This window comes from Pelophylax lessonae, assembly GCF_965119305.1.
Source record: "Pelophylax lessonae genome assembly, chromosome: 1".
Classification (NCBI taxonomy): Eukaryota; Metazoa; Chordata; class Amphibia; order Anura; family Ranidae; genus Pelophylax; species Pelophylax lessonae.
In genome coordinates, this window is record NC_138768.1 from 588,617,413 (window position 1) to 588,638,637 (window position 21,225).

The following is a 21,225-nucleotide window of genomic DNA, read 5'->3' on the forward strand; positions in this document are numbered from 1 at the left end:
TGCATGATTTTGTTATATGTATACTTAATGCTGGTATTGGTCTCCCAGCTGATATTTTGACATGTATATAGAAAGTCAAAGATAAAATGTGCATATTCATAATGAACACAACAAAGTGTGGGTAGTCGCAAATGTTTGCTACATGGGTCTGCAACTCTGCACTATACTTTATATATGTACGTACTTGCAGGTCTGTCATTTTGAGGAAATATATTCTTGTACTTTGTGTTTTAGAACATTCCTAGTTTATTTGTTTCCTGAATGTACTTCTTGGGGAAAGAACGTTTAGATGTATTTGAAGGGCTCAGCCTGCATTACATGCTGCACCTGCTTGTGTCTCTAGTGATGTTATCATGCTTGGTGCAGTGTTTTAAGGGAATATTAAATTGTGGTACATAATTTATTACTGTTTGAGCCATCTCATTTTTTTTTTTAACATCGCAGACTCACAGTTTACCAAGGCCTTGCAAAGAGACATTGACACCTGGAATATACACACCACCATTTTTCTCATCTCTCCAGCCACTCTGTCTGCTGCCTGACAGTGCGTGTGACCTCTTTCACCTGATGTTCAGACCTAGAGGCCAGTCACTAGCACTATAACATGACAATGACTGCAACATCACCACTCTTGTTCAGCAGAGGTAGGGATGTTACTAAAGTGGTGAATATAAAGTGGTTGGGAGTAGAATTTGCACAACAGTTGTCACTTTGTCCTGAATAAGCAAGGTCAAGAGGTCAAGGCAAGGCCAAGAGGTCAAGGCAGAATATGGTCTGTCCAGTGAGCATCTTTAGAAACTACAGCATGTTTTGTAATAGAGACAAAATGGTTGTTGGGATAATGACCATGCTTCGTTAACTTTTTTTGTTTTGCACTACTGTAGAAATCATTATATATCTTGTTAAAATAAATATGAAAAATCTCTGATAATAAGAAACAACTATAAATCAAAGGTACCAAGCCTTGGAGACTTTACACAATTAACTGCATTGCCAAGGTAGGTACACGTACACGGTTGACTGGAACAACATCAGAGGTAGCAAAGAGCCACCTGTGCCTCCTGAATCACTGGTTTTAAGGACTATTCATACCTGTAATAATAACACACACTTCCTTGCTTTCTCTCAATAAAAATTAATTGAAATAGGTATTTTTTTTTTAATCTCACTATACTTTCACTTCAGGAATTAAAATTGCTATTACCTGGGGACGTGTAGAACGCTCCTAACAATTTTGACAGGCTTACTACATAGTATTAACTAGTGCTTTTTTTTTTTTTTTTTTTTTACAGTAAGTGTTGATGTATTAACCAATTTTGACAAGGAAATAGTGCATATATACAGTAGTATTTTTTTTCTCTCTGGCATCGTATGCAACTTACTGCAGTACTCTAAACAAGATACAAACTAAGGTTAAACCAGATGCATGTAATCTAATCCTAGATTAGATCACATGTTCTATGTTTTGCTCGCTAAATCTGGCCATAGATGGAATAAAATTCAGGCATTTCAGCAGGGACTGGCTGAATTTTGATCAATGTATGGCTGTGCTTGTTAAATGTCAGTCCTTAGATCAACTTCTGTCAATCGGGATTGTTAGAAAACGTTTGTCGACGTGATGTTTGCTGCAGCTGCCGGTCAGTGTATTCTGACAGATGGAGTCCCGCTGTCCAAATACAGCGACCCAGTGGGGAGGATTCCCTATCTACCTCATTTGTGTGGATGGGGGATTCTTTTTTTGCAACCTAAAACTAAACAGTAAATAGTAATACACACAGCTCTTGCAATGCTATTTCTTGGAAATTTGATTTTTTTTTTTTTTCGTGTTCAAAACCACTTTAATGTGGGATGATTTTCTTGATAATTAAAGTAGTTGTAAAGCCTTAAGGTGTTTTACCTTAATGCATTCCATGTATTAAGGTGTAAAACCACCTGCAGCTCCCCTCCCCCCTTTTTCTTACCTGATCCGATCCAGTGATGTCCCTCTCCTCGTTGGACAGATTGATAGCAGCAGGAGCCAATGGCTCAAAAGCTGTGACATGGGAGCTTTGGGCAGGGCCAAGTCCCATTGTCTGCGTCTATGGACGCAGCAGTGGGACTGGGAAGCGAGCTCACTCGGATGCCCCCATGAAAAGCGGCTTTCCATGGGGGCACCCGATGAGGGGGAGAGATCTGGAGTGTCAGCGGGGACCCCAGAAGAAGAGGATCTGCGCTACTTTGTGCAAGACCATTGCACAGAGCAGGTAGGTATAGACATATTTTTTTTTTTTTAAAGTGAACGTTTACAACCACTTTAAGTATACATACAGTATCTCACAAGAATACACCCCTCACATTTTTGTAAATATTTTATTGTATTTTTTCATGTGACAACACTGAAGAAATTACACTTTGCTTCAATGTAAAGTAGTGAGTGTACAACTTATATAACCGTGTAAATTTGGTGTCCCCCTCAAAATAACTCAACACACAGCCATTAATGTCTAAACCGCTGGCAACAAAAGTGAGTACACCCCTAAGTGAAAATGTCTGAATTGGTCCCAAAGTGTCAATATTTTGTGTGGCCACCATCATTTTCCAGCACTGCCTTAACCCTCTTGGGCATGGAGTTCACCAGAGCTTCACAGGTTGCCACTGGAGTCCTCTCCCACTCCTCCATGACAACATCACAGAGCTGGTGGATGTTAGAGACCTTGAACTCCACGGCCTTCCATTTTAGGATTCCCCACAGAGGCTCAATAGGGTTTAGGTCTGGAGACATGCTTGGCCAGTCCATTATCTCTACCCTCAGCTTCTTTAGCAAGGCAGTGGTCGTCTTGGAGTTGTGTTTGGGGTCCTTATGCCACCGCACACGCTTGACACCATCTGAATCAAATAAGTTTATCTTAATCTCATCAGACCACTGGACATGACATGTTATACAAGCTGTACACTCACTACTTTACATTGTAGCAAAGTGTAATTTCTTTAGTGTTGTCACATGAAAAGATATAATAATTACAAAAATGTAAGGGGTGTGCTCACTTTTGTGAGATACTGTACTTACATACTATGCACTAGAAAGCATATGTTTTGGTGCTACATTTTGACGCAAAATGTGTACTTTGAGGTAAAATACATCTAAACAGACCCTTTTGGCTAAAAATTAGATCTAAACCTAAAAGATAATTTTCAAGTATTTTGAAACTGCAACTGTTATTCCGAAATTACCTCTTGATCCTTCCATAAACTATCCTTTGCAAACTTATAGTTATACAGTTAGGGTTTAGATCTACTTTATTGCTGAATTTAATTGACCAACGCATTTCATACAAAATATGAAATCTGTGCACTTCACCTAGCTCTGCACTCCTCCTGAGACAGATACTAAGAGGTGGGATTGATATGTAGAATGCAGCATAAGAAGAGAATGGGAGGAGTGAGACTTGAAGGTGCGCAGGAACAATACCAAGAAGCAATAGCAAAGATCTTGTAATTTATTTGGTTACCCTTTAAGTGCATATTGTTGTACAGGTCTGAATACTGTGTACCTCTGCCTGGCTTTCTATGTGAATTTAAAGATATGCATCATATCTTCATTATATGTCATCGGTACTAACACTTAAAGCTGAACTCTAGGCTGATATAAAAGAAATAAAAATAATGCAGCTCTGGTGTCATGTATTGATTTAATATTATTTTAAATCATTTATGTAAGCAGTGCAAGTACCTAAAATTGAACTGCTTTAAGCTTCTTGCGATCCTGTACAGCAGGGCAGGAGTGTGAAAGAAGGTATCAGCTCAAGAAGCCAGTCAGTTGATTAACTGACGAGGAGCATGTTGATAAGAAGAGATGGCTGAGTAACAGAAATATGAACTCATCACTATGCTTCTTCTGTTACTGTCCAGTCATGGACTGGGTTGAGTCCAGGATGACCTAGGCTTTAAGTGTAATTTAACCCCCCAAAAAAACCTCTGTGTATATTTCTTTAACCACTTTGGAAAAAACTAAGATTAGTGACTTCATGTGACGTCCACTCAGAGTAACCGTACTCCTCTCCGGCTGTCATTTGTCTATAGGCCGGGTGGGAGGTAGCTATAATTGTGTACTATGCCTATATGCAGAAGCATGTCATCAATATGCTTCTTACTTGCAAATACTTGGTTGATCCTGCAGCTTCCATCAGTGTCCCCTACCAACTTTGTGATGTTTGGACAGCGATCTCCCCCACTTTGCTATTGTGTTCTGACTGGGGGACCGCCTCCTGCCAAAACACACTGTGATTGCTGATCTGATGGCAATTGGGTGCTGGTTTTCCAGCATTCTCATTCAACAGAAGCCGGTTGTGACATTTTGGTTTCTACTCGAATGGCTGTACGGGGCTTTAGTTCTCCTCTTGAAGCCACCCATGTGACCCTTTGTCAGTTGTGTGGCGGCTCCAACTGATCAATAGATCCCTCTCCTCTCTGATCTTGTAGATGCTGCATAACACACACTGTGAGCTGCCTCACAAGCCTCTGGAATGTAATGTAATGTGGGGCAGCTAGCCGAGAAGAGGAATCCCCATTAATCCTCACTGATGGATCCACCCTACAATTGACACATGGCAGCATCAGAGAGAATTGATGGAGGATTCCTCTCCATGGCTAGCTGCCCCATATTAATCACATTCCAGAAGCTTGTGAGGCGGTTGTGGAATGTGTGTAAGGCAGCATCTCCTACAGCAAGCTGTGTTACAAACACAGCAGCAGTGTGCTCCAGGATCTTTTTTTGTTTTTACAGTATGTCATTAACTAATCTACCCTGTGTGGCCACAGGAGAACAAAGTAATCTTCCTGCAATGATGTCTGCAGGCTGGATCATGCTTGCTTTATCGACTGAGCTCTCACTATGGAGCAGAGCAAGTGGATTGTGTCACGTGACCGCAGGATGAAGAAGTATTGCAATGTGACCTAGAGACTATTGCTTTTATTGTCCTATTCCCAGGTGAAAAGGGAAAAGTATACAATAGCCTTATTGGGTTATGGAATTTAGGTTAAGGAATTTGGTTTAATTTTTCTTTGTATCCGAATGAGAAAATCTAAATGCAGAAAAATGTACAGCGGGATAAATCTCTGAACTGAAAGTGCAGGAAAAGCTGATTAAAAAAAAAAAAAATGTTTTTGATCTTTTAATGGGCTGTTTGTATTTATCTTGATATTTTTAGCTGGAGTTCTGCTTTAACTTTTTCATGATTGACCCTGCAGCAAGTAGTACATTTTAGTGTCTCCGTTAAGTTTGCACCTCAATCTAATATACGATCTTAAAATTGCAGTTTTGGAGGACCACTAAAGTCATAGTGATGAGTACTGTTGTCATGCTAATATTTCATATACCAGTGCATAAAATCTAGAAAAGGTACAAACACAGTACATCTTTATTTCCACATAAAGTAATGATCATTTTCAATGGAGATAAAGAAATATATTTTTGAAAGTCTTTACACTGTTTCATCTAAAATCATGCAATATCCATTATTTTTTATTTTCACATTTTTCTGTATTTTTTTTTTATTAAAAAAAATTGGATTATGTTATTGTCTTTCCAGAATTTGTAAAACAGGGTTTTATTTTGCACATTGTCATTAAAGCTTTGATATCCTTTAGTAGTTGTATTTTTAGTGTGGTGTTTTGTTTCTCTTAACGTTTGAAGGACATCTGCAGTTTTTAACCACATAACGACCGCCCACCGCAGATATACAACCGCTGCTGGGCAAAGTAACGTAGGGGTACATCACTTGCTCGGCCACCTGTAGGGGGCGAGCGCGTGCCGCCGGAGGCGCGCTCCCGCCCCCGCTCGTTCACAGGCATTACTGCGCGAGTTACCGGCGCAGGAGAGGGAGAAAGGCAAACACAGCCATCTGTCATTCTCCCTGATGTAAGTGCAGACTATACGATCCTGCTATGTAGGATCGTATGTCTCTGTGGTTACATCACAAGCCACGCCCCCCCCACAGTTAGAATCACGCCCCTAGGGACACACTTAACCCCTTGATCACCAAGTTAACCCCTTCTCTGCTAGTGTCATTTTGACAGTAACAGTGCATATTTATAGCACTGATTACTGTAGTAATGTCACTGGTACTCCCAAAAGTGTCAAAAATGTCAGTCAGGGGTCTGATCTGTCCACCGCAATGTCAGTCCCGAAAAAAAAAACGTAGATCACCGCCATTACTAGTAAAAAAAAAAAAAACACAATAAAAAGGACATAAATCTTTCCCGTAGTTAGTAAACGCAATAACTTTTGCGCAAACCAATCAAAATACGCTTATTGCGATTTTTTTTTTTTTACTAAACATATGTAGCAGAAAACAGATTGGCCTAAAATGTTAAATTTTGATTTTTACATTTTTTTTTTTTTTTGAGAATTTCACATAAAAATGTGAAAAATATTGTTATTTTTTCAAAATTGTTGCTCTTTTTGTTTATAGCACAAAAAATAAAAATCACACAGGTGCTCAAATACCACCAAAAGAAAGCTCTATTTGTGGGGAAAAAAGGATGTCAATTTTGTTTGGGTACAGCGTCGCACGACCGCGCAATTGTCCGTTAAAGTCACGCAGTGCCAAATCGCAAAATAGGGCCTGGCCTTTGAGCAGCCAAATCTTCCGGGGTTAAAGTGTTCTTTAAAGGGTAGCTAAGTACTGAAAGAGGATGAGTTAATTTTACCTCTAAAAGGACCAAATCTTCAGGGTTCTAAAATCTCTAGTCATAGAGTAGGTTTTTTTTTTTTGTTTTTCAACCAGTGGGCTAAACAACAAAAGCAAACAGATTGGCCACACAAGGATGGTCACGCACTAACTGAAATTAGGCCGGTCCTTGATGAACCGGCTGAAATGCAATCGATCTATAGCCAGATAAAGACATTATGTGCATGTGGCAGACTTCATCTAGCCACTCAGGAAGTTGAGTAGAAAGAAAGAAGAGAAAAGTGTCCTAACAGGTGTTCACTGAGCAGTGGCTTGGAGAGGTTCTTGTGAATGCTATTTGCCCATTACATACTCTTCCTGTGCTTCTTACATAGAATACTGACACTGATATTGCTTTTATCTTATTGTACTGTACAGGACACGGGCAACTTATGTATACACCATGGGTTATAGACTCGTACCGTCAGGTGATTAGATCGTAGCAAAGCTTTTGAAGACATCCTTGTCCTTACTAACCAGTTGTCTCACCTATAATTCCACTTTATTCTGTGAGTCCTTAGTTCTTTTCCTAGTGTCTGAAGTTCCTTCCCAGAGGAAACCAGCTTCACTAGTTTATTTTTTTTTTCTTTTCTTTATTATTTTATCTTTCAATTCCTTAACCACTTGACCACTGCTCACTTTGCTGCTACTGCGGCAAAGTGGCTTGTTAAGGTCTGGCAACGTAGACCTACGTCACCAGACTCTCCCCTCTCTCGGTTGTATTCAGACACAGCGGGAGTCGGGCCAGGGGAGGAGATGCGGTGATCACCGCGATCGTCGGGGATCGAATGAGGAAATCCGCCCGCTTGTGTAAACAAAGCGGGCGGATCCCCTATGTGACAGACAGTGACAGATTACAGGATTCAGCATAGCTGAACCGGTGATCTGTGTCTCTGTCACACAACCCCCTCCCCCCACACACATCAGTAGCATGAGGCATACATTTAACCCCTTGTTTACCAATAAAGTTGACCCCTTCCCTGCCGTTGTCATTATTACAGTAACAGTGCATATTTAAAGCACTGATTACTGTAGTAATGTCACTGGTACCCCCTAAAAGTGTCAAAACCCCCAGTTAGGGGTCCGATCTGTCCGCCGCAATATCGCAGTCCGGCAAAAAAATCTCAGATCGCCGCCATTACTAGTAAAAAAAAATAAACAATAAAAATGACAAATCTTTCTCGTAGTTAGTAAACGCAATAACTTTTGCGCAAACCAATCAAAATACGCTTATTGTGATTTTTTTTTTTTTACCAAAAATATGTAGCAGAAAACAAATTGGCCTAAAATGTTAAAAAATTTTGATTTATAAATTTTTTTTGGGAATGTTCTATATCAGAATGTAAAAAATATTGTTTTTTTTTTCAAAATTGTCGCTCTTTTTTTCAAAAATTAAAAATCGCACAGGTGATCAAGTACCACCAAAAGAAAGCTCTATTTTTGGGGAAAAAAAGAACATGAATTTAATTTGGGTACAGCATCGCACGACTGCGCAATTGTCCGATAAAATAAAGCAGTGCCGATCCACAAAATATAGCCTGGTCAGGAATGGGGTAAAATCTTCCGGTCTTAAAGCGGTTAAAAATATGCTCATTGAGAATTTTTTTGTCAAAGACATGTAGCTAAATACATTTTGGCCAAAATATAAGACACAAATTGAATATATTGGATATTTTTTAACTGTCAAAGTAGAAAATGTCAATTTTTTCACAAAATTTTCGCTTTTTTTATTAATATCGCAAAAAATGAAAAGCGCAGAGGTGATCGAATACCACCAAAAGAAAGCTCTATTTGTTGGAAAAAAAGAATATAAATTTCGTTTGGGTACAGGGTTGCATGACCGCGCAATTGTCAGTTAAAGTCGCGCAGTGCCAAGTTGCAAAAAGTGGCCTGGACGTTAAGCAGTAAAATCCTCCGGTGGTAAAGTGGTTAATCAACCCTCACTGTATTCTACCGTCTACACAGAAGCAGTGTGTCTGGATCGATGCAACCTCAATAAAACCTTGGTATCTGTACCCAGACCCAATGCTGTAGGAAAAGCCTTTAATGTTGGTTTGAGCACTGAGTCTTGCGTGGGGCACAAACCTTGGCAATATGTGGAGTTAGCCACAGAGTGGTATACAGGTCCACTGCTGTGGTCCATCGCTATGGAACGAATTCCCTGAAGATTCCTTCAGGGGTATGCTCGTCGTGACCGGTGAAACCTGGACCTTGTATACAGTTCAGCATCATGGACAGGTAAATCAGGATCACCTTGTATCTCTGTGTAAAAATTGCCTGTTTGGAGGGTATTAATTTCAGTATAAACTTTTCAAACTTGCCACTAAGATTTATTCACTCAGAGCTCAGTCTCTGGAGCATAACTAGGTATAAAATTACACCAGTGGTTGTATACTTTAATGACCCTTCCACCTAGAGCCCTTATAATGTACTCAGGCACTTCCTCAGACTCTCTTGCCACAATGATTCATTGCAGGATGATCTATATATGGGCTATCTGGTACTCCTAGATGTGTAGGGATCTGCTGTCCTCTACTCTCTGGATTTGTAAATGCCTGTAAATATATTTGGTATGCACTTCCTTCCACTGGTTGTTGACTTTAAAGTGAAGAGAGAGACTCTCAGCCACATGTCCTGTCCATGCTGCTAAATCCTGAACCAGCAAAGATTACAATAAATTACTAGACTACTGAAGTGCAGCATGATAGGCTGACTCTAAGGTTCCAGTGCCACACCACTGTTGACCTCTGATCTTGTCTCCAGGCCTCCAACACAAAAACAGACATGGCATCATCCTCAGGGGCCTCTGCAACTGGACTTTGCTACAACATTCATCTGGCGGTATCTCTATTAATAAATATATATATATACCTGGGTGAATGTGCACAATTCCACTAGGACATCTTTCGGGCCCTTTGTTGATAATATTTGTTTTTTTGCATTGGATGTATGTACTGTTATCTCTTGTATAAAGCTTTTAATATTTCTGGTATATTAGTATATATACTGGTGTGCATCTTTATGGGTATAGTCCATTTTATATGCTGGTTGCAGTAGTTTTTTCTGTTCCCAATTACTTTGTTTAGGTTACTGGTTACTTTGCCAGGAAGCCAATTCCATCTGTTCACAGAGACCCTGTCCTGGATGGAGGCACTGCCAACATTATTATCAAACCCACTTTTCTGCTTAGTGAAGGTTCTGGTTCTCTTTTTTTAACCTACAGGTTAAGGGCAATATCCTGTTTGGGGAGAGACATTTTTCATAACCCCCCCGCCAAAAGATGGCTACACCCGCTTACCCTATATACTACTCTACTCCATCCGTACCCCACAGTGGAATATCTTGGTATAACATGGGTTTCAGCATCTGCTTCTAGCTTTATTTCAGGCATGCAACAAGCGGCCTACTTGACAAAAGCAGAAGTTTTAGCCATCTTTGTCCAAAGCTCGAAAACTCCCCTCTCTGCTATTCCCGTATCTCAACTGGAGTTGGGCCTTGATATGCCAGTCCTTGAGGAAGCTGAATCCAAGGGAAATGGAGGGGATGTGGAGGGCAGTGATGGAGGAAGCTGCAAAAGATTTATTTTATATTGCATCTATATTGAAGTGGGAACTTTGCGCATAATGCTTGCTAACATTGAAAAGGGTAACGCCACTTTTGTAGGGAAAAAAAATAGCAAATAATAAAGTATATACAATTAGGACATATTGTAATGTTGATGTTATTGAAAATTACCTTTCCTATTCAATCTGCAGCACTGTAATTTTCTGTAAAATACAGGGCAATATGGAAACCTGGAGGGGTTCTGTTGGTGTACAGAACACCCCCTGCAAATGCAATTTTCCTGCTTGTGTGATTGGTTTATTGATTTTTACAGAAGTCTGACTTAAGATACAAGTGGGCATCTCCTGCAACAAAAATTTAATTTTTGGTGAGATGTTCACAAAGGAAAATCACAGCTAAGAGGATGCAGGCCTGTCTCTTTCCTTATTAGAACCCTGCAAGTACAGCAACTGCTTGAAAATGATACAGTATACTCACTCCCTTTCACATTAATTTTTGCACATGGATATAAACCGCTCTTTTTTTTTTAAATAATAAAAGGTATTAAAAAAGTTTGTTAAAATCCTTGCACTGTACATAGAGTTACTCCACTTTAAACCCTACTCCAGTTTAAAACCTAAGTTCAGCCATTCCTTTCATGAGGCTTGACCCATAAAGGCCACCAAGCCCTCCCCAAAGCCACTTTGCAATGAAAGGGTGACATCACTGCTAAGAGGAGGGTGTCTGTTTCAGTTTCAAAAGGGTACAAGATAGAGTTTAAAACTTTACCACTCACTGATTTATTTTTTCAAATCAACCAAAAACTGTGCAAAGACAGTCAGATTTGCAAAAGGCCCTAAACGACCTCTTGTCCCAAGGAGTCTGTACAAGTACCACCACAGGACAAGTTCAAGGGAGTCTACTCAAACCTGTTCATGGTACCAAATCCCAATGGGGTATATTCATTCTATCCTGAAATTCCTCCTAATTCAAAAAGTTAGCATAGAATCTGCAAGCTCAGCTTGCCTTTCTGAGACAAGGGGAACACATGGCATCTAAGATGCCTGTCTGCATGTTCCTTTTTATTCACCTCATCAGGAACTCTCCAAGAGAACTTAAGGTTAGCATGGAAAAACAGGCTCTTCCTTGTTCTGGTTAAGCTCTAATAGGGTGGAAATCTTTCTTACCTTATATTTGGAAAGTGGGTGCAGTTGGAGAATGTCACCACAGTTGCATATCAATCCTCAAAGGAGAATGAGGAGCCTTGAAGGAAGCAAACCAGATTCTCTAATGACCAGAAACACATTGTCAAGCGATTTCTGTGGCCCACTTCCCAAGAGTGGACAACTTGCAGGCTGATTATCTCAGCCGCCACCGATTGGACCAAGGAAATTGGTCTCTTCCTCCAGATGTGTTTAAATCTGATATGCCAAAGATGGGGGAGTCTGGATTTGGACATGTTAACCTCCAGATACAACAAGTTACCAGAACTAGGGGTCCTGTAGCTCTGGGCTTGGCTGCCCTAGTTATCGCCTGGTCTCCATTCAGGCTTATTTACGCCTTCCCCCTGCTGCTGATTCTGCCTGGCCTGCTCCACAAAATAGAGCAAGAGAGAAAACCTCTGATTCTATAAACCCCAAACGTGCCTAGAGGAACCTGGTACACAGACATACTCTGACTTCTGGCAGATGATCCCTGGCCTCTTCTCACAGGCCAGATCTCCTATCTCATGGTGCTGTATTTCATTCTATTCCCATCCCTGATTTTAAAGTCATAGCTGTTGTAACTCAGGACCTAAGGAATAGAGGAATTTCTGAGTCTGTGATTTCTACCTTGCTGAAAGTGAGAGAGGCCATTTCCAGGAAGATTTTGTATCTTTCCTGGATATCTTTGCCTGGTGTGAGCACAGTCAATTCAGTCCCAGAGATGACTCTGTGCCTGGCATTCTGGCCTTCCTCCCTCCAAACAAGTCTTGGCCAGAATATTTCTCTTATCACCCTGAAAGAGCAGATGTCAGACTTTATTTATTGCCAAAGGATTTTGGCTTTTCACTCCCTTGTGAAAACCTTTACTTAAGGTGTTCCTGTACTGGGCCTCCCTCGCAGCACCTGCGCTTCCCTGGGACCCTAATTTGGTTCTCTCTGCCCTGCAGAAACCCTCATTTGAACCCATGAGGAATATTCCTGTAAAGATCTTTGCCAGCCTTTTTGTTAGCCAATAGTTTCCTTATATTTCACAACAAAGTTTATTACGCCTAAACCATCCTTATTTTTAAAGGTGTTTTTAGCATTCCATCAGCATTTTATCCTTGTGCTCTGTTCCTAAGCATCCAAAAGATATCTATCAAGCCTTCCTAATTGTGGACAAGCTATTGTTTTCATTAGGCAAACCGATTCCTTGCTTTGTTCTTTCTTTGGGACCTTGCAAGTGCATTGCATGGTGGATCAGGAGTTTGATTACAAAAGCTTCTCAAATGAAAAACCTGTGCCTTTGCGCACCTCCTCCAACAAAGGGCGTTGTGATAAAAAGTGCTCTTCTAATCTCGTATACATTATATCGCCATATGTTTTAACCTAAAAATAAACCAATAAAGATGTGCATGCAATAAAGTAAAAAATATGTTATCCAAAGGAAAAGTCTGTGCATAAATCACAAACATGGTCTGTACACTTCACAATGCTAATCCAGTCCACCTTGCCACAGGTGAAGGCTTATGGGAGGGACATGGCTCGCAATACATGAAAAATCAAATTGTGCAGCAATACAGCCACTGTGTGTGTAGAATTCGACTGATTATCTTCACAACCTTCCTATAAGAGCCACACATATAAGGAGAGAAAAAGAAAGAGCCCCACCCTCCAAATAATGTGAAATCCATAGATATAATTTTTTAGAACGGTTAAAAGTACTTACATAGCATTAAACAACATTGGCACAGAACAAACTGCAATCTGTGAACTTACACATACATGGAGACATAATGGGCTCTAACTCTGCCCTACACATTTCATCAAAAAAAGACCTCATCAGGGGCTTGGAGAGAGTGCCGACATGCCACACATTAAATACTCCATTGCTATGGAGGATTAGTGAGAAACACAAATGAAAAGCCCTAAGTAATCCCAAAAAGCCAATGATGACCAAGATCTTACAAAGCACCAAGTTGTCAAAAAAGAGTACAACCCCCCTTTCAAAAGCACCATTGAAATATATAAAAACATGTTATGCTTATACTTTTTAATGTTACACTTACCCTCCACTGTCAATGAGGATCTTAAAAAGCCATATAATAAAATTACATGACAAAATAGTAATATATAAAATTACTAATAAGATATAAAAAATTATATTTGAATACCATAAACTGAGTAAGAATTGCATTACTAAGAGAGGAAATATATTTATGAAATAAAACTAGATTCTCTTTTCCAAAAAAATAACCACATCAAAGAAAGAAGGAAGAAACAAGTTGTATAAACGGGATCAACTATCTTTAATAAAGGCATTCACGCCCCATTTTATATTCATCCTATATGAGCAGAAAATGCATAAATCATATATTTACTTAGTTTCTAATTTGGATATCTCCCTTTTTATTGAACTACTCCTCCAATGTGGTACAAACGTATACATACCCGTGAAGAGGGTCTCAGTGAGAGCTTTATTGGGAAACTTTGCGTAATGCTTTGAGACAGTGTCCCCTGAAACCTTCTATTTCCCTTGTTTAACCAAATATAAAGGGCTTGGGTAGTTCTCCCCACATATTGCAGGCCACAAGGGCACTGCAAAAGGTGTACCAAATTATGTGTGTCTCAAGTGATTGAATATGATCTAGTGACTTTTATTCCTCAGATAATTAAGCTGACATACAGTGCACTTACAAGAAAGTGAAACCATTCAAACTCTGAAAAGTAGGCCTAGTTGGCCACAACATTAGGAGCGATTTAGTCTCTTATTACTAAACAGAGAAGTGTTATTTGCCATAATTCATTCACAGAAATCGGATATATCATGCCACTGTATTTTGTGTTTTTCTAAAAGAAAAGAAAAAAAAGACCTCTATGTACCTATTCTATGCAGCGCTGTGGTGTAGTCCCATAATCTTCCCCCTTTCTTTGGCCTCCACTGGGAATGATCCTTGGAAGGGGATTATATTTCTCTGCTGATGCGTGCTCTATATTAGCAGAGCACATCTGCAGTATAAGTCTGTGTTGGTGGCACCTGATTGGTGTTGTGCCAGTCACATTGCTAAAAAAAAAATCAGACTAGCAATTCCAATCAAATTAAGTTAAGTTATGAAGATCAAACAATTATTTTACAGCATCTTATGAATCTTTATTGAACATCAAATGTGTATTAACCGGTTCTAGGCCACCCGCCGCAGTTTTACTGCGGCAGGCAGCCCCTCCTGCGCGAATTGACGTAGGACTACGTCGGTCGTGTGCTTTCCGTCCCTGCGATGGTCTGATTCGGTTCAGAACCAATCAGTCATCAGGTCCAGGCCAATGATTTTTGGCCTGGACCTGGTGAATGATTCTGACCAATGCCAGACTGTCCTGTGCCTGTGTTTTGTAAACACAGGCACAGAAAATAATGCTCTCTCCCCTCATGAAGCCCTTTTCGGTTCCAGCTTGAGAAGAAAGAGCATCTAAGTACACCAATCACTACACTAACACCACTACACATAGGCACATTTAACCCCCCGATCACCCCCCAGTTAACCCTTTCATTCCCTGTCACAGTGCACACTATATACAGTATATAGTTTTTTTACTGGTTACTTTAATAGTGTGCCTTGTGACTTCAATTAGCGTTACAGACCGTTAGTTTCTGTCCCAAATAGGTTTAGGGTACCCGCCATCTCCCCCAATAAAGATTTAACCCCCATTTAACCCCTTCATTGCCCTGTCACAGTGTCACTTTTATAGTGTACAGATATTTTTTTTGATCACTATATTAGTGTCGCAGGTGACATCAGTTAGCGTTAACGCTAGTTAGCGTAAATCTAGGACCGCATCAGATCCCCGCCGCATATTTAGTAATCTAATTTACCCCTTTGATTGCCAGTGACACACATATACACACACTAAACACCTACATTACTAGTATAGTGTCTGAACGCATCAATAGCTTTGATCTGATCAGAACTATACTAGCGTCCCCAATAGTTTAGTGTTCCCAAAATGCAGCGTTATCAGGATCAGCCACGACACCTGCCAGCACCTGCATTTAGCCCCTCCGCCCAGCCCACCCCACCCAAGCAAGTGCAGTAATCAATAGATTACTGTCACTTCCAAAACACAACACATAAAACCACAGTGTTAACAGAGTCAGGCCTGATCTCTGCTAGCACTAGCAGTTTTTTTTCCTAGCGATTCAAACAATCCTCGACAACCAGGTGCTTTTTTACCTTTGAGTCACACTAGGTACCTGTAAATTTATTGGCCAAAATGTCATGTCAGAAGTACACTAGTGACGAGGCCTACAGGATACTGAGCATGACCAATGAGAGTGATGGGGAAGCCTCACGGTCAGAATCAGGCTCAGTGTATGAACCTGTAGATAGCAGCCGCACCCTGACAGATAGCTCTGACGACAGAGTAGTGGTCCCTGCTAAGGTCAGGCGTACCCGACCCCATTCTTCTGTTGCTGGGGTACAACAATTGCAGGGTCCTCGTATGCAGCAGTGTGTCGGTACCAGTGCCGCTCAACCTTCTGGTAAACTGGCAAGCACCAGCAGCCTAGTACATCCTGGTCGTAGTCAAACCAGCACTGCAGTATCACTTGGTGACGTGTCGAGTCCCATATGTGCAGTTCAAGCTGGTGCGGTGGCTAGCACAAGTAGTGTCCCGCAGCCACCAAGAATTCAAAGACAGGCCCGTAGAGCCCATAGTGTACTTCCTGATGCGCTGACAAAAACAATTTTGGAGCCCATCCCTTCTGCAGCGCCCATACTTCCCCCATTCACTGGTCAACCCGGAATTCAGGTTTTTCACTGAAGATCTGTACAGATCTATTGTGGACCAAAGCATCTTATATGCTTATCAATTCATCGCCGCACATCCAAAATCTGTCCCTTGCCAGAGAATTTGCATGGAAACATTTCACTGCTTCCAAATTTAAAACCTTTCTGGGCCTATCCCTCCTCATGGGCATTACTAAAAAGAGTTAGTTATGGTCCACTGATCCAATTCACCATATGCCCGTGTTCTCTGCTGCCATGGTCAGGACGAGATACGAGCAAATCCTGTGGTTCATGCACTTCAGTGACAATGAACTCTGCTGTCCTTGGGGTGACCCTGGATATGACCGGCTCCACAAAATTCAGCCCCTCATGAACCACTTCAACCAGAAGTTTGCAGCCTTGTATACGCCCCAACAATCTGTCTGCATAGTGATGATGAAATCTGGTGCGCTAAACAAGTGTAATGGTGTTCTTAAAGTGAAGAACACAAAATGTGCTTAAATCAAAAACCAACAATTGATGATGAATATGCAACAAACAAGTGCATGTATAAACCAAATACGTGTACAAATGATCTGAAACGGTCCTGTACAGTATGAGTGTATAAAGATATATAAGTGAAAAAATTCCAAATGAAATCATGTACAATCAAAAGTAAGGTAACCAGTGTCCGTGAAATTCTGAAATTGATATAAGTGAATAAAACAAAAGACAGTGCTTCAGGTGACAGCCAGAAAACCACTCTTTTTGTCTGATGTCCCACCACCTGGTGCAGGTTTGCTTCTTACCAGGAATCAAATATAAAAGGGCGTGAAGACAGCCATCTCCAGAATGAAAACCTCATGTGGGGGAGAGGGATAGGTGGATATCTTCCCACACCTCCAAAATGGGAGGTGGGTGAGCCTCTTACCAGATGGTCAAAGATTTTGGGCCTGTAGATATTCCCTTGCTGAGATTTACTCCTTCCTCTCTTCCTGGTACTTCTGGGGTGAATGGGCTGGTGATCCCTGATGGTCTTATGCTACTCTGGTCCTCAGTATTACACATCTGTGATCAGTGCTAGATGTCTGACCCTGGACACAATCTTTCCCAGAGGAGCAGCTGAATTGTTTGGTGAATTCTCTGCACACCTGAAGATGACACACCTCGCTCATCCAGAGGTACTATTACACTTGTTTAGCGCACCAAATTTCATCATCACAACATTATTTCCTTTATTAAGACCTATGGTTGCAGCTTCACAAAGCACATAATCAGCGCACCTTTTACACATTTGCAAGCTGTCTGCATTGATGAGTCCGTGATTACGTTTTCTGGCCAACTTGCTTTCAAACAGTTTCTCCCTAGCAAGCCGTCCAGATACGGGGTCAAGATATATAAGCTCTGTGACAGGGCAACAGGCTATACATGTAGTTTCCGTGTTTACGAGGGCAAAGATAGCACTGTGGAGCTCCCCAACTGCCCAGACTACATAGGGAGCAGCGGCAAGGTTGTTTGGGACTTGGTGTCACCCTTATTCAGAAAGGGTTACCATGTATACGTGGACAACTTCTACACAAGTGTGCCACTTTTAGTCATCTTTCTGAATTTGCAATTGGCGCATGTGGCACCCTGTGATCTAATCGCCAGGGCTTCCCCCAACGGTTGAACAGATTGCTTGCAGTGAAGTGGAGGGACACACGGAATGTTTTCTTTCTGTCCTCCATTAACGCAGATACGACAGTACAAATTCCAACGGCGACTGGTGTTAAAAAGCCCCTCTGTGTCCACGAATACAACCCTAACATGGGAGGGGTGGACTTCAACGACCAGATGATGGCGCCTTACCAGGCGCTGGTACAAAAAAGTGTCTGTTTATTTCAATTGATTCTGCTGAACGCTTATATGCTATACAAAGCGCCAGGACGAAGTGGATTCTTCCTAAAATTCCAGGAAGAGATCATCACAGCCCTTCTGTATCCAAGAGGTGCTGTGACCCAAATTCACAACCCAGATGCATTTAGACGGCTGCATGAGAGGCATTTTCCAAATGTCCTCACGAGTACCTCTACCCTAAGACACCCCCAAAGAAGATGTTGTGTCTGTCGAAAACGTGGATATATGCATGACACCCACCTTTATTTGTCCCTCCTGTCCTAGCCAGCCTGGTCTCTGCATCGGGGACTGTTTCCGTCGCTACCACACGCTAGTGGAATATTAGTATAGGGTACAGCAGGGCACAGTCTAGGGCACACTTACACAGGGTCTCAAAAGATGTTAGATGGTGATCGCATTTTGAGAGACCCTAACCTGGAACATTTTAACCACTTTAGCCCCGGAGGATTTGGCTGCTCAATGACCAGGCTCTATTGTGCGATTCGGCACTGCGTGACTTTAACGGACAATTGCGCGGTCATGCGACTTTGTCCCTAAACGAAATTGACGTCCTTTTTTTCCTACAAACAGAGCTTTCTTTTGGTGGTATTTGATCACCTGTGCGATTTTTATTTTTTGCGCTATAAACAAAAAAAAAAGAGCGAAAATTTTAAAAAAAATTATATTTTTCAATTTATTTTATATGAAATTTATAAAAAAAAATGTAAAAATCGAAATTTTTAACATTTTAGGCCAATTTGTTTTCTGCTACATATTTTTGGTAAAAAAAATCGCAATAAGTGTATTTTGATTGGTTTGCGCAAAAGTTATTGCGTTTACTAAATACGGGAAAGATTAATGTAATTTTTATTGTTTTTTTCTTTTTTTACTAGATCTGCGATTTTTTTTGTGGTACTGCGACATTGCGGCGGACAGATCGGACCCCTAACTGACATTTTTGGCACTTTTGGGGGTACCAGTGACATTACTACAGTAATCCGTGCTAAAAATATGCACTGTTGCTGTAAAAATGACACTGGTAGGGAAGGTTAACATTACTGGTGATCAGTGGGTTAAATGTGTCCCTAGGGGCGTGATTCTAACTGTCAGGGGGCGTGGCTTGTGAAGTAATCACAGAGACATGCGATCCTATATACTGTAGCAGGATCACATAGCCTCTGTGATGTTTTCATTGAGAATGACAGACTGCTGTGTTTATATCAGCGTCTGTCCTCCTCTCTCTGCTGCGGGAGATAGTGAGTGTCCGACGGCCATCGGAGCCGCTGGTCACACGCGCTGGCTCCCCAGCTAACGAGCGGGGGTGGGAGCGCCCCGCCGGCGGCGCGCGCTTGCCCCCTAGAGTCTCCTGTGCGAGCGACGTAACATAAGGTCGCTTTGCCCAGGAGCGGCTTCCTGCCGCAGTAAAACTGCGGCGGACGGTCATTATGTGGTTAAAGTTACAAAAACAAAAGTGTAAAAAAAAGTTAGAAAAAAATTAAATAAAAAAGCCAAAAATAGTTGTCGTTTTATTGAGTTAATTTTCTGTTCTTACTCTACTTTTCTACTCTTTCTATTTTTACTGTACTTTATATTATAGTGTTATACTGTAATTTTCTAATATTACTGTTTTTCATTGTTAACCCTTTTTTACTTTTCAGATACCAACATTCTATGCTATTATAATGTAATGTTTTATTTTTACTGTTTTATTGTTAACCATTGTTTGCCTTGCAGGTACGCCTATCAGCTGCCACACTAATTTATATATTCTGACAGCAACAGCATTTGCTCTCAGCATACAGTATATATGGAAATCTACGATGGCAGCGCTGTAGGAGGTGATTGCACCACCGCAGTTAAAAAAAAGAGCATACATGGCTTTCATCATGAATGCCCATCATTAAAAGTGGGTGGATGTTGGGAGGTCTAATGGTGGGCATACCACACATTTTCTGGCAGAGATTTCTTCATCCACATCGATCGATGTGAATGGAGGAATCTGTTAGGTTCTCTTTTTTCTTTCAGCCCACAGGCTGCATGAAAACAAAGAACCCTACAATATATGCCCAACAAGGACCAGCAACGTACTGGTACGTCGCTGGGCTTTGAGTGGTCATACCAGGATGATGCCTGCAGATTTAGGCATCATCTTGGTATAGTTTTTTTCAACCAGCAGTGGGCTTACATGTAAAAGTGATTCTAGTGGATGATTATCCACTAGACTGCTTTTACAAGCAATGGGATGAAACACCCCCCCCCCCCCCGCCGCCTTCCACGGTTTTCTTGGGCTATCCTGTCCCACCGGGTAACCCGAGAGTGCAGTCGGTGGTTCCATTATCTGACCATAGAGCTGATTGGAGATTAAAATGGCTCCAATTATCTCTATGATAATACCGAAACGATAAGATACCGGAAACTACGAGCATTTCATGACTTTGGTTTCGTCAGATATAAACAGCACCATTGGGAAAGCATCTTATCACACCAATCTTGGTGTGGTCAGATGCTTTAAGGGCAGAGGAGATATCTAGAGTCTAGTAGACCCCAATTTTTTTTTAAAAATAGTACCTGCCACTACAGATTGCTATCATAGGGGATATTTAAATTCCCTGTGATAACAATAAAAATGATAAAAAAAAATAGAAAGAGAAGGTGTCAAAATAACATAAAAAGCAAAATAAATATTGATTTAAAAAATAATTGAAGCACCCCTGTCCCCCCATGTTTGCGCGCAAAGGCGCACGCAAGCGCCGGTCTAGTGTCCTATGTAAACAGCAATTACGGCATGCATGTGAGGTATCACTGCGAATGTCAGGTCGAGGGCAGTGATTCTTGCAGTAGACATCCTCTGTAAGTCTAAAGTGGTAACCTGTAAAGAGTTTTAAAGGCTTTTAACAATGTATGTAGTTTGTTGCCGCTGCACGGGCGTGCACAATTTTAAAGCATGTCATGTTTGGTATGTATGTACTCGGCATAAGATCATCTTTGAAATGTTACCAAACAATTAGAAAATATATTGTGTATTTGTGCATTAAATTTTAAAAAAGTGTTTTTTTTTTCGCAACAATTGTGTTTGGAAAATCACTGCGCAAATACCGTGTGACAAAAAAAATGTCAACAGCCACCATTTTGTTCTGTAGGGCCTCTGCTTTAAAA